The sequence below is a fragment of the Dendrobates tinctorius genome, unplaced genomic scaffold (assembly GCF_039654945.1).
Source record: "Dendrobates tinctorius isolate UK_male_01 unplaced genomic scaffold, ASM3965494v1 ptg000158l, whole genome shotgun sequence".
Classification (NCBI taxonomy): domain Eukaryota; kingdom Metazoa; phylum Chordata; class Amphibia; order Anura; family Dendrobatidae; genus Dendrobates; species Dendrobates tinctorius.
This window is the reverse complement of record NW_027361825.1, coordinates 14,655,001-14,664,469: the sequence shown is the minus strand read 5'-3', so window position 1 is coordinate 14,664,469 and position 9,469 is coordinate 14,655,001.

Here is a 9,469-nt window from a genome sequence, read left to right as displayed (position 1 = left end):
ATGGCGGGCCCCCCCCCCGGAGGTGAGGCCTCCACCAGCAGGGGTGCAGCGGGAGCCCCCCCTACCATCTGGGGCTCCAGGATTGCGGGGGAGTCGGCTGCAACCTTCGCCTCCCGCATCCACGCTCACCTCGGCGAATACAAGGAGGCCGGTGGCGACCTGATAAAACTCCGGGGGGAGCTGCAGGGAGCCCGGGCTATCGCCAAATAACGGCTCCCTACAGAGCAAAGAACTGGAGTGGCCGCCATGGTGAAGAACCTGATGAGGGAGGTCAAGGCCCTGGAGGAGAGGAGAGCGGCCATCCTGGACGGCAGCGGTCCCTTCCGGGAAAAGCTCGTTAATGATGACCGGTTTAGGGCCCAAACCGGTGGGCCTCCTGGGGGGTCAGGAGACTCTGCCCAGGTGGGGGAGGAGGAGGAAGATGGCGGGTCATCGGCGCCAGCCCCACCTGAAGACCTGGTGTGCAGCAATGGATCCCAGGTAACATATAGCGGGATTGCCCCTAAGCAAGTGGCTCCCCCACTGGACTCCAGTTACTCGGAGGAAAGTGGGTGCGAGGGGGAGGACGGTGGTGGTAATAGCAGTGAGGGGGGCTGCCTCATCCTGCAGCAAGTGAGGCAGATCGAGTCCCCAGAGCGGTTTGGCACGCTGCTGTTTGGGGACGAGGTCTGCCCAGAGGACGGGGCAACCGGGAAGAGGAGAAAAAAAAACAAAAAAAAAACTACAGCTAAACCGGCTGAAAAGCTGGTTTTTGCTCCTCTTTCCGGGGCCTCCCTGTCCCGCAGTATGGAACCCGCTGCCCACCCCGGCTCGGGCCCTGTGGTGGGTCCGCAGCAAGGGAGCGGGCAGAGTGATGTGTGCCTGGACTCAGCTGTCATGTCTAGTGGTGGCAGCGGGAGTTCAGGCAGCGACATGGAGGTTGTCGGTGCTGGTGCCAGCGGTGTAAAAGCTGCTGGCGGTATATGTAGTGATGTCCGGGCTCAGTCCCCGGTGGCAGGGGGGGCTGGCCCGGCGTCAGGTACAGCCAGGGCCGCACCTCCGGCGGCGAGTAGGCTGGGGCTTCTGGGCCCCCCACGTACAGATCCGTTAAGTCTGGATCGTTTATGGGGGTCCAGAGGCCTAAAAAGGGCGAGCTAGTAAGATCTCAGCTCAGGCGGTGTAAGGTACTGGTGGCTCCCCTATCGGCGCCCGTGGTTAGAGCGGGGTCCCCAGCGCGTCGCCCCAAAAAGGGGTCCGTGCGGGGGGCGCCGCCGCCACTGGGTGACATGGGGGAGTGGCCAGCCTTGCCCGCCTCGAGCGGTGGGCGCAGAGTGGTGGCGGTGGTCCGTGGGGGGGGCGTGGCCTCCCCGAGTGTTGCGCGGCCTGCAGAGGCTGTGGCATGCGGGGGGGGCGTGTCCTCCTCGGCCACTGTCCCGCCCGCTAAGCCCGCGTCACCCGGGGGGCGTGGCCTCGCAGGGGGCCGCTGCTCTGCCCGGGGTGGCTGTGGCTGGCGGGGGGGCGTGGCCTCGGCGGTCGCGGCTCCGCCCACTGCGCTGACGTCACCCAGGGGGCGGGGCCTCGCAAGAGGTCACTGCCCAACCTGGTGGGGCTGCAGCCAGTGGGGGGGCGTGGCCTCGGCGGTCCCGTGGCCCTCTGTCCCGCCCACCCTTCCCAGCAGCGTGCAGCAGACCCCCAATGCTGGTGGGGAGTTGTCGGGGTCCCCGGCCCACCTACCGTCATCTGGGGGTGCGGGGGCTCCGGCGCTTCCTGTGGTGCCAGCGGCGGGGGTGGAGCGAGGAGGATCAGGGCAGGGAGCGGTGCCAGTGGCCGTCCCTGCCCTAGAAAATAATGATGATGACGAAGTGGAAAAAAAAAAAGAGCTGGAGAAGCCAGGAGCTGCTGCTGCTCCCAGAGCCAGCCGGGAGCATATTCTGAGCCTCCAATACATGGAGGCTCTTAAAGGGGCAGCAGCACTCCTGGCCAGCAAGGACACCGGCCCAGGACTGGCACAAAGAGGGCCCCCAGCAGGTGGGGGGGCGAACTGCAAAAATAAAAATGTAAATAATGATGTAAATAGTAATAAGAGTAATGTAAATAGCGGTGTCACGGGTGCAAGTTTGAGTGAAAGTGAGTATGAGAGTGATATTTTTGAGGAACTGTTTGCAGACGTGAGTGGAGATGTGAGTGACATGGATGAGGGAGTGAGTGCAAGTGTGAATGGGCCTGAAAGGACTAGGGGGAATGCTGGAGTGAATGCAGGAATGAGTGCCAGGGTGAATGTCAATAATAAAGGAATAAATGGGAGAGTGAATGGGAGAACGACTGGAAGAGTGAATGAGGGTTCAGGCACGAGTGGTGGTAGTGGTGGGAGGGCTGGCCCGTCTGCCCCCCCAGCCGCGAGGCCCCAACGTAGTTATGCGGGGGCTGCGGCTGGGGGTCGGGGTAGTCCTCAGAGTGGTTCCAGGGTGGTCTCCTCGCCTTCGGGCTCCGGGGACGGCGTTTTGCACCGCCGTTTCCTGGAGGCCCTCAAAAGAGGGGAGCGATCAATAATTGTAGAGGGGAGGTCGGTGGACCTGTTTTTCTGGATAGAGAGACATGGCCTGGCCGCCTTCCAAGATCAAAGGGAGGGAGGGACTGTTTGGTCTCTCCCCACAGCCGGGCAGGGGCCGCCGAGAAGGAATGTGGTCCGTCTTAGGTGGGGGGGCAATGATGCTTGCCCGCCTAGGAGCAGGGTGGTTGAGCTCCTCCTTAAGATGGGCTTTGGGGCAAATGACATCTTCGCCCTAATACATCCTTCGGCGTCCCGCTTCTTTGACGTCAGCTTCGTGCGGCCGGAGGGGCTTGAGCTCTTCTGGTCGAATTACGAGCTGGTGCGGGAAGAGCCCGGGTGGCGAGACTTCTTAGCGCAAGCGGTGTCTCGCCAAAATTCCGTCAAGCGAGTGACCGTGGTGACATGTAACGAGTCTCTCGCAGGCATGGACATCATGACGTGGCTTTCTCGTTACGGGGAAGTCACTGAGGTCCCCAAAAAAAATCGGGACGAGTTCGGCATTTGGTCGGGGGGCTGGACCTTCATGGTTAAGTTGAAGGTTTCCGGCGGCACGGTCACCCACATCCCTTCCTCGGCGTTCCTGGGAAGGGACAGGATCCTGGTCTTCTACCAGGGGCAGCCGAAGGTCTGCCACAAGTGCGGCGACCCCACTCACTTCAGCGCAAGCTGCAAGGTGCAGAAATGTGCCTTGTGTGGTGGGGTGGGTCATCTCGCCGCCTCGTGTAAGGACATTCGCTGTCACCTGTGTGGTGACCTGGGTCACCCTCTCAGTCGCTGCCCTCGCTCCTTCTCCAACGCCACCGCGAGCCCAGCGGGGGGTCTCCGTGAGGGAGAAACCTCTGGCGGTGCCCCGGCTGCTGTGGCAAGTGGTGGTGGGGGGGAGGTGGCTGTGGGACCAGTGAGGAAGGGCAATGCTGCTAAGAGGGGCCCCGCTTATGAGCAGAGGCAGTTAAAACGCCAGGGGGACAAGGGGCGGGTGGAGACTCGGGCAGCCGGGTCGATGCCTGCTCCCCCCTCCAGGCCCGCGGCAAAAGCCTCTGAGGTCCTGAGGGAGAGTGAGGTGAGAGAGGAGATCAGGAGGATGGAGAGGGAGGATAAAGCGGCTGACTCGGATGGGTCCTCTCAATATGAAAGTGTTGATGAGGTAGTCCAAGAGCAGCCTACAACATCGGGTGGCAAGGGCAAGCGTGCCAACCGTAAATCGGGGGGGAAGAAGGCTGGCAAGCCCTCAAAATCTCCCCCGCCCCCGACCGTCAAGGTGCGCACGGAAGGGCCCGCCGGCCCCCCTCTGATTGTTCTCTCCAACCGGTTCAGCGTCCTCGAAGGCTCAGGTGAGGAGCCACAAGATGGGGGCGCTGGGCCGGGGGCGCCACCAGGGGGTCCTTCAGGGGATGGTGGAGTCCGTCCCTCGGGGGGCACTGTTCCTCCTGAGGGGGGGACAGACCCGAAGTCCGGAGGCGAGGACACTGGGGGAGGGGGGATGGATACATCAGGGGCATCTCTAAAGAGAAAGGTGTCTGACCCCTCCCCAGGTGGAGGGGATAATGGGGTGGGTAAAAAATTGGCCATTCAACTCGATCACCCATGATGGCTGAACTCGCCCCGTTGACGCTGGCATCCATTAACGTTGCCAGCATAAAGTCTGATGCGGCTCGTTTTACGGCCTATGATTTTTTTCTCCCGGATTGAGGCTGAAATTTTATTTTTGCAGGAGACCAGAATAACTGACATGGGGGCCATCCATAAAGCACGAAGGGAGTGGAGGTGCGGGCCCTCATACTGGTCTCTTGCGGCCGAGCCGTATAGCGGGGTGGCGGTCCTTTTTAAGACCGCAGATGTGGAATGCAGACGGGTTACCGAGTTGGAAATGGGGAGGTGCCTGATCCTTGATGTCTTCATGAGGGGACAAGAGCTTCGGCTCATTAACATCTATGGCCCACAGTCAAAGTGGGACCGCAAGTGTCTCTTCCTGAGGATCAAGCCCTTTCTTTTTACGAGCCGACAGGTGGTCTTCGGTGGGGACTTCAACACCATTACGAGGTCCCGTGACCGGGGGGGTCCCGGAGATCGCCTGGCTTATGATAGCGTCGCGTTGAACAGCATAGCCAGTGAAGCTCGCCTGGTGGATGTCCACATCCGGCACACCCCAGGTCACGGGGGTTTCACCTATCATAGGGGTAGCAGTAGGTCTAGAATAGACAGGTTTTTTTTAAAGGAGGACGCCATCTTTTCCGCTGTGTCCGCCGTTGAGGTGGAGTTCTCCGACCACTGTCTAATTTTCTTTTCTCTGAATGTTGCAGAGACTCCTCGGATGGGAAGAGGGCTGTGGAAGCTCAATTCGTCCCTGCTGGAAGAAGCGGAGGTGAGACAATCCTTCGAGGATTTTCTTCAGAGCCAGGTACCGCTGTTGGATCTCTGTAGTAGTAAGTCAGAGTGGTGGGAGATCTTCAAAAAGCGGGTGGCAGGTTTCTTCCGCCAGCTCTCGAGCCTCAGGTGCTTGAACAGGCATCGCTTGTACCAGGCCCTGGGGAGGAAACTCGAGCAGCTTGTCTCGACTGGAGGTGACCGCGAGGAAATCTCCAGGGTGAAATCTTTACTCAAGAGGTGTCAGTATGATAGGCACACATCTTTGGTTTTTGAGAGGGATTTCGGGAAGTACCGCTCGCCCGACCCTTACAGAAACTGCAAGATGTCAGTGAATTGTAAGATGGTGACTGGACTGATTGACAGTACAGGGTCCCTGAACAGATCCAAATCAGGGATCTTGGAGGTGGTCAGATCCTTTTACTCACACCTCTTGGAAAAGAAGGATCTGGATCAGGACAGGATGTCGGCTTTCCTGGCCGAAGCCGTCCCTGAGCCAGGGGGTGATCCCGCTCTTGATGTTTTGGCAGAAGAAATCAGGGAAGAGGAAGTTAGACTGGCCATTGATGGGCTTCGGCCCAAGAAATCGCCAGGTCCGGATGGCTTAACATCCGAGTTTTACAAGACTTTTAGGGACTCTTTGGTCCCCCTCTTGACAGGGGTATTTAATGAGTGTCTTTCCTCGGGCACTCTTCCCGAGTCAATGAGGAAGTCAGCCCTCATTATCCTGTCAAAGGGTAAGGATCCGTCCCGTATCGAGAATTGGCGTCCCATAGCGCTTCTCGATACGGACCGGAAGGTTCTGGCCAAGGTGCTTTTTAATCGGCTGGTGAAATTTGCACCCCGGCTCCTTTCGGGGGCCCAGCACTGCTCTGTTCCAGGCCGCAGTACTTTTAGTGCTGTACTCGGTGTCCGGGAGGCAGTGGAGCAGGGCAGGGCAGGCCACTGGAAGGGGTACTTGCTGTCTTTAGACCAGGCGAAGGCCTTTGACCGGGTCAACCATGAGTACCTCTGGTCCGTCCTTTTGAGGTACGGTCTGCCCGGGAGGTTTGTAAATTGGTTAGAGACCTTATACCAAGGGGCAGAGACTTTTCCGCTGGTGAACGGTTGGTCAGGTCACCCTTTTGAGGTGGGTTCTGGGGTCCGTCAGGGCTGTCCGCTGAGCCCGCTTTTATACGTGTTCGCGATTGATCCCTTCCTGAGGAGGGTCGATCGTGGACCGTTGGCGGGAGTCGGGATGGACCAGGCGGGCTCTGGGTCCTCTCTGAGGGTGGTGGCGTATGCCGATGATGTTTCCCTTTTCGTATCCTCGAGAGGGGAGGCGGACTGGGTTATGTCGGAGGTGGTACGCTACTCGGAGGCATCCGGATCCATGATCAACCGGGACAAGTGTGAAAGTCTCTGGCTGGGAGGGGGAGATCCTAGTTTTGGTCTCCCGGACACCCTCCCAGAGCCTCAGGCCACCGCCAAAATTTTAGGCATCAGTTTTGGCCCCGGGGACTACCCCCAGCAAAATTGGGAGGGCAGACTGAAGATCGCCGCCCAAAAGGTGGACCAGTGGAAGGGTTGGACTTTAACCCTGAGGGAAAGGGTTGCTCTGGCCAAAGGCTATTTGCTACCTTTGTTAATCTATCTGGGCAGTGTGTGCATCTTGCCAGAGCCCCTCTGGACACGGGTCTACAGCCTGTTCTTCCAACTGTTATGGGGGAACAGGCTCAACCTAATTAAGAGGGAGGTCACATACCGCACGAGGAGACTAGGCGGGTTGGGTATGGTCAACCCAGTGGTGTTCCTGGTAAACACCTTTGTCAAGATTAATATTGCAAACCTCTGGCAAGAGAGGGCTCCTCCGTGGGTAGTCTCCTGTCGGGGTTGGCTTCGGCCTTTCTTCCAGGAATGGGAGACAGGAGGGCGAGTGAAGGACCTGCGTACACCTCATGGGCATCTCCCGGCTTACGCTACCCCGGTTCTGAAGATGATCCGCCGGTGGGGTCTGGGAATGTGGGAGATCAGGACCATGTCGAGGCAATGTCTTGACAGGAGGGTCCTGATGACCCATTTCCAGAAGCCCCTGGCCCTTAGGGATTGCCCAGGCCGGGATCTGGAGGTCGGGCTGGGGTTGTTAAATTCCAAACGGATCCCCATGAAGTTTTGGGACTTGGCCTGGCGCTGCTTTCACGGGAGACTGTATGTAAGGGACAACCTGAAGTACAGGAACTCTGATGATCGGGGTTGCCCCCGGGAGGAGTGTGGCGACGTGCTGGAAAGCATGGAGCACTTCCTGCTTCATTGTCCCTTTAATACAGAGGTCTACAACAGGGTGGGTGCTTCCATACGCTGGCCGTGGCTGGCGTCCCTCTCCTATGCAGAGTGGGCCTATGGGGCATTCAGAACCCTGGGTGGCCGGGACCCGTGCACTTTATTCCTAGTTAGTGTAGTGGTTAGGTTCTACACTTGGAATGCACGGTGTTTAGTTTCGACGCAGCAGAAATCCCTCCCAAGGGACGAGGTTGTAGGCAACATCTTGGGTGACCTGGTGAAGGTCCGTTCTCTGGAGTTTGAGAGGTTGGGTACGAGGAAGGCCTCTCAGCTTTGGAGAGGTCTTTCCTTTTAAGATCGTACTCTAGGGAGAGCTAGGTCCGTGTGAATGAAGTAGGGACAGCATAAGTTCACCTGGGTGTGATAGGGACAGAAGTAGGGGCAGATAGGGACAGGGAGGGACAGGCACTGAGGGTCAGATAGAGAGGGTTTAGCCATGTTAAGTTAGGTAGAATAGGGATAGGGAGGTCAGATAGGGACAGTTTTCTTTAGGGACAGTAGTAGGGACAGTTTTTAGTATTCTTTTAGGGACAGGGTGAATGCGTTAGTTAGGGAGAGGGCCTCAAGAACTCCCTTCCTGGTGGTGGGCTGGTGCATGCCACAGTAGTTTTTTGTTTTGTACAGTACCTCGAATGGATATTGGGCTTGCAGGCACTGAACTTGAGTCTGCAAGAGTAAGGTGTGGTAAGTTGCAATTGTTTTTGTTATGCTGTTATGCTGTTATGGTATGTAAAAAAAAAAGTGTTTCATAGGTTGGTAAGCTATTGTTATATATCTGTATAGTTTATTTTTCAGTAGTGTGCTATTTTTTCTTTAGTTAGAAGTGTATGGGGGGGTACAGTGAGGTTGGGTGGGGGGTGAATGGGGTGTGAAAAGGAAAACAAAAAGATATAAGAAACTTCTAAAAGGAAGAACAAGGACAAATCGTGGAGGCATGGACCACGTGGAAAGAAGGTTTTGGGTGCGGGTGGGGGTTTTCTCCCAGGAACATAAACTTTTGTTCAGGGGATAGAGGTGATAGGCCACGAACATTGATGGACCTGAGGTGTGGTGATGGGAAAAAAAAAAAAAAAAAATATAAAAAAAAAAAAAAAGGAGTGTTTTTTGGGTTGGTGAAGGTTTGCCAAGAAAGGCTAAGGTTTTTGTTTTTGTGGCAGAATGGGCCTGGATATAATTTTTTCTTTAAATTTTAAATAGTTGGGGTATGCGCGAGAGAAAGTGTGAATGGGGTGTGAAAGAGTGTATGTGGCAGTGAATGTGTTATGTTGTAATATTATTTAAAGTCGGTTTTGGTGGGGAGGTTTCCTGCGGGGGCCCTTCGGGCTGGAAAGCCTGTCTGTGTTGGGACAATTTTGCTTTGCAAGTTTTTGTACAAAATTTTTTGTGTCTGTTATGTGGTGTAATGGTTTTTGGTTTTGAATTTATGTTTTTTGTATCTTTATAAATAAAAAAAGAGTTCCAGCTCCAGTAGCGTACACTAAAGCTGCTGCGGTTAAAAAGCTCGTAGTTGGATTTTGGGATCGAGCTGGCGGTCCGCTGCAAGGCGTGCTTCTGCCAGTCCCAGCCCCTTTGCCTTGGGGTGCCTCCCTGATGCTCTTGACTGAGTGTCCCGGGGGCCCGAAGCGTTTACTTTGAAAAAATTAGAGTGTTCAAAGCAGGCAGCCATGCCTGAATACTCCAGCTAGGAATAATGGAATAGGACTCCGGTTCTATTTTGTTGGTTGTCGGAACTGGGGCCATGATTAAGAGGGACGGCCGGGGGCATCCGTATTGAGCCGCTAGAGGTGAAATTCTTGGACCGGCGCAAGACGAACCAAAGCGAAAGCATTTGCCAAGAATGTTTTCATTAATCAAGAACGAAAGTCGGAGGTTCGAAGACGATCAGATATCGTCGTAGTTCCGACCATAAATGATGCCAACTGGCGATCCGGCGGCGTTATTCCCATGACCCGCCGAGCAGCGTCCGGGAAACCAAAGTCTTTGGGTTCCGGGGGGAGTATGGTTGCAAAGCTGAAACTTAAAGGAATTGACGGAAGGGCACCACCAGGAGTGGAGCCTGCGGCTTAATTTGACTCAACACGGGAAACCTCACCCGGCCCGGACACGGAAAGGATTGACAGATTGAAAGCTCTTTCTCGATTCTGTGGGTGGTGGTGCATGGCCGTTCTTAGTTGGTGGAGCGATTTGTCTGGTTAATTCCGATAACGAACGAGACTCTGGCATGCTAACTAGCTACGCGACCCCCGCGGTCCGCGT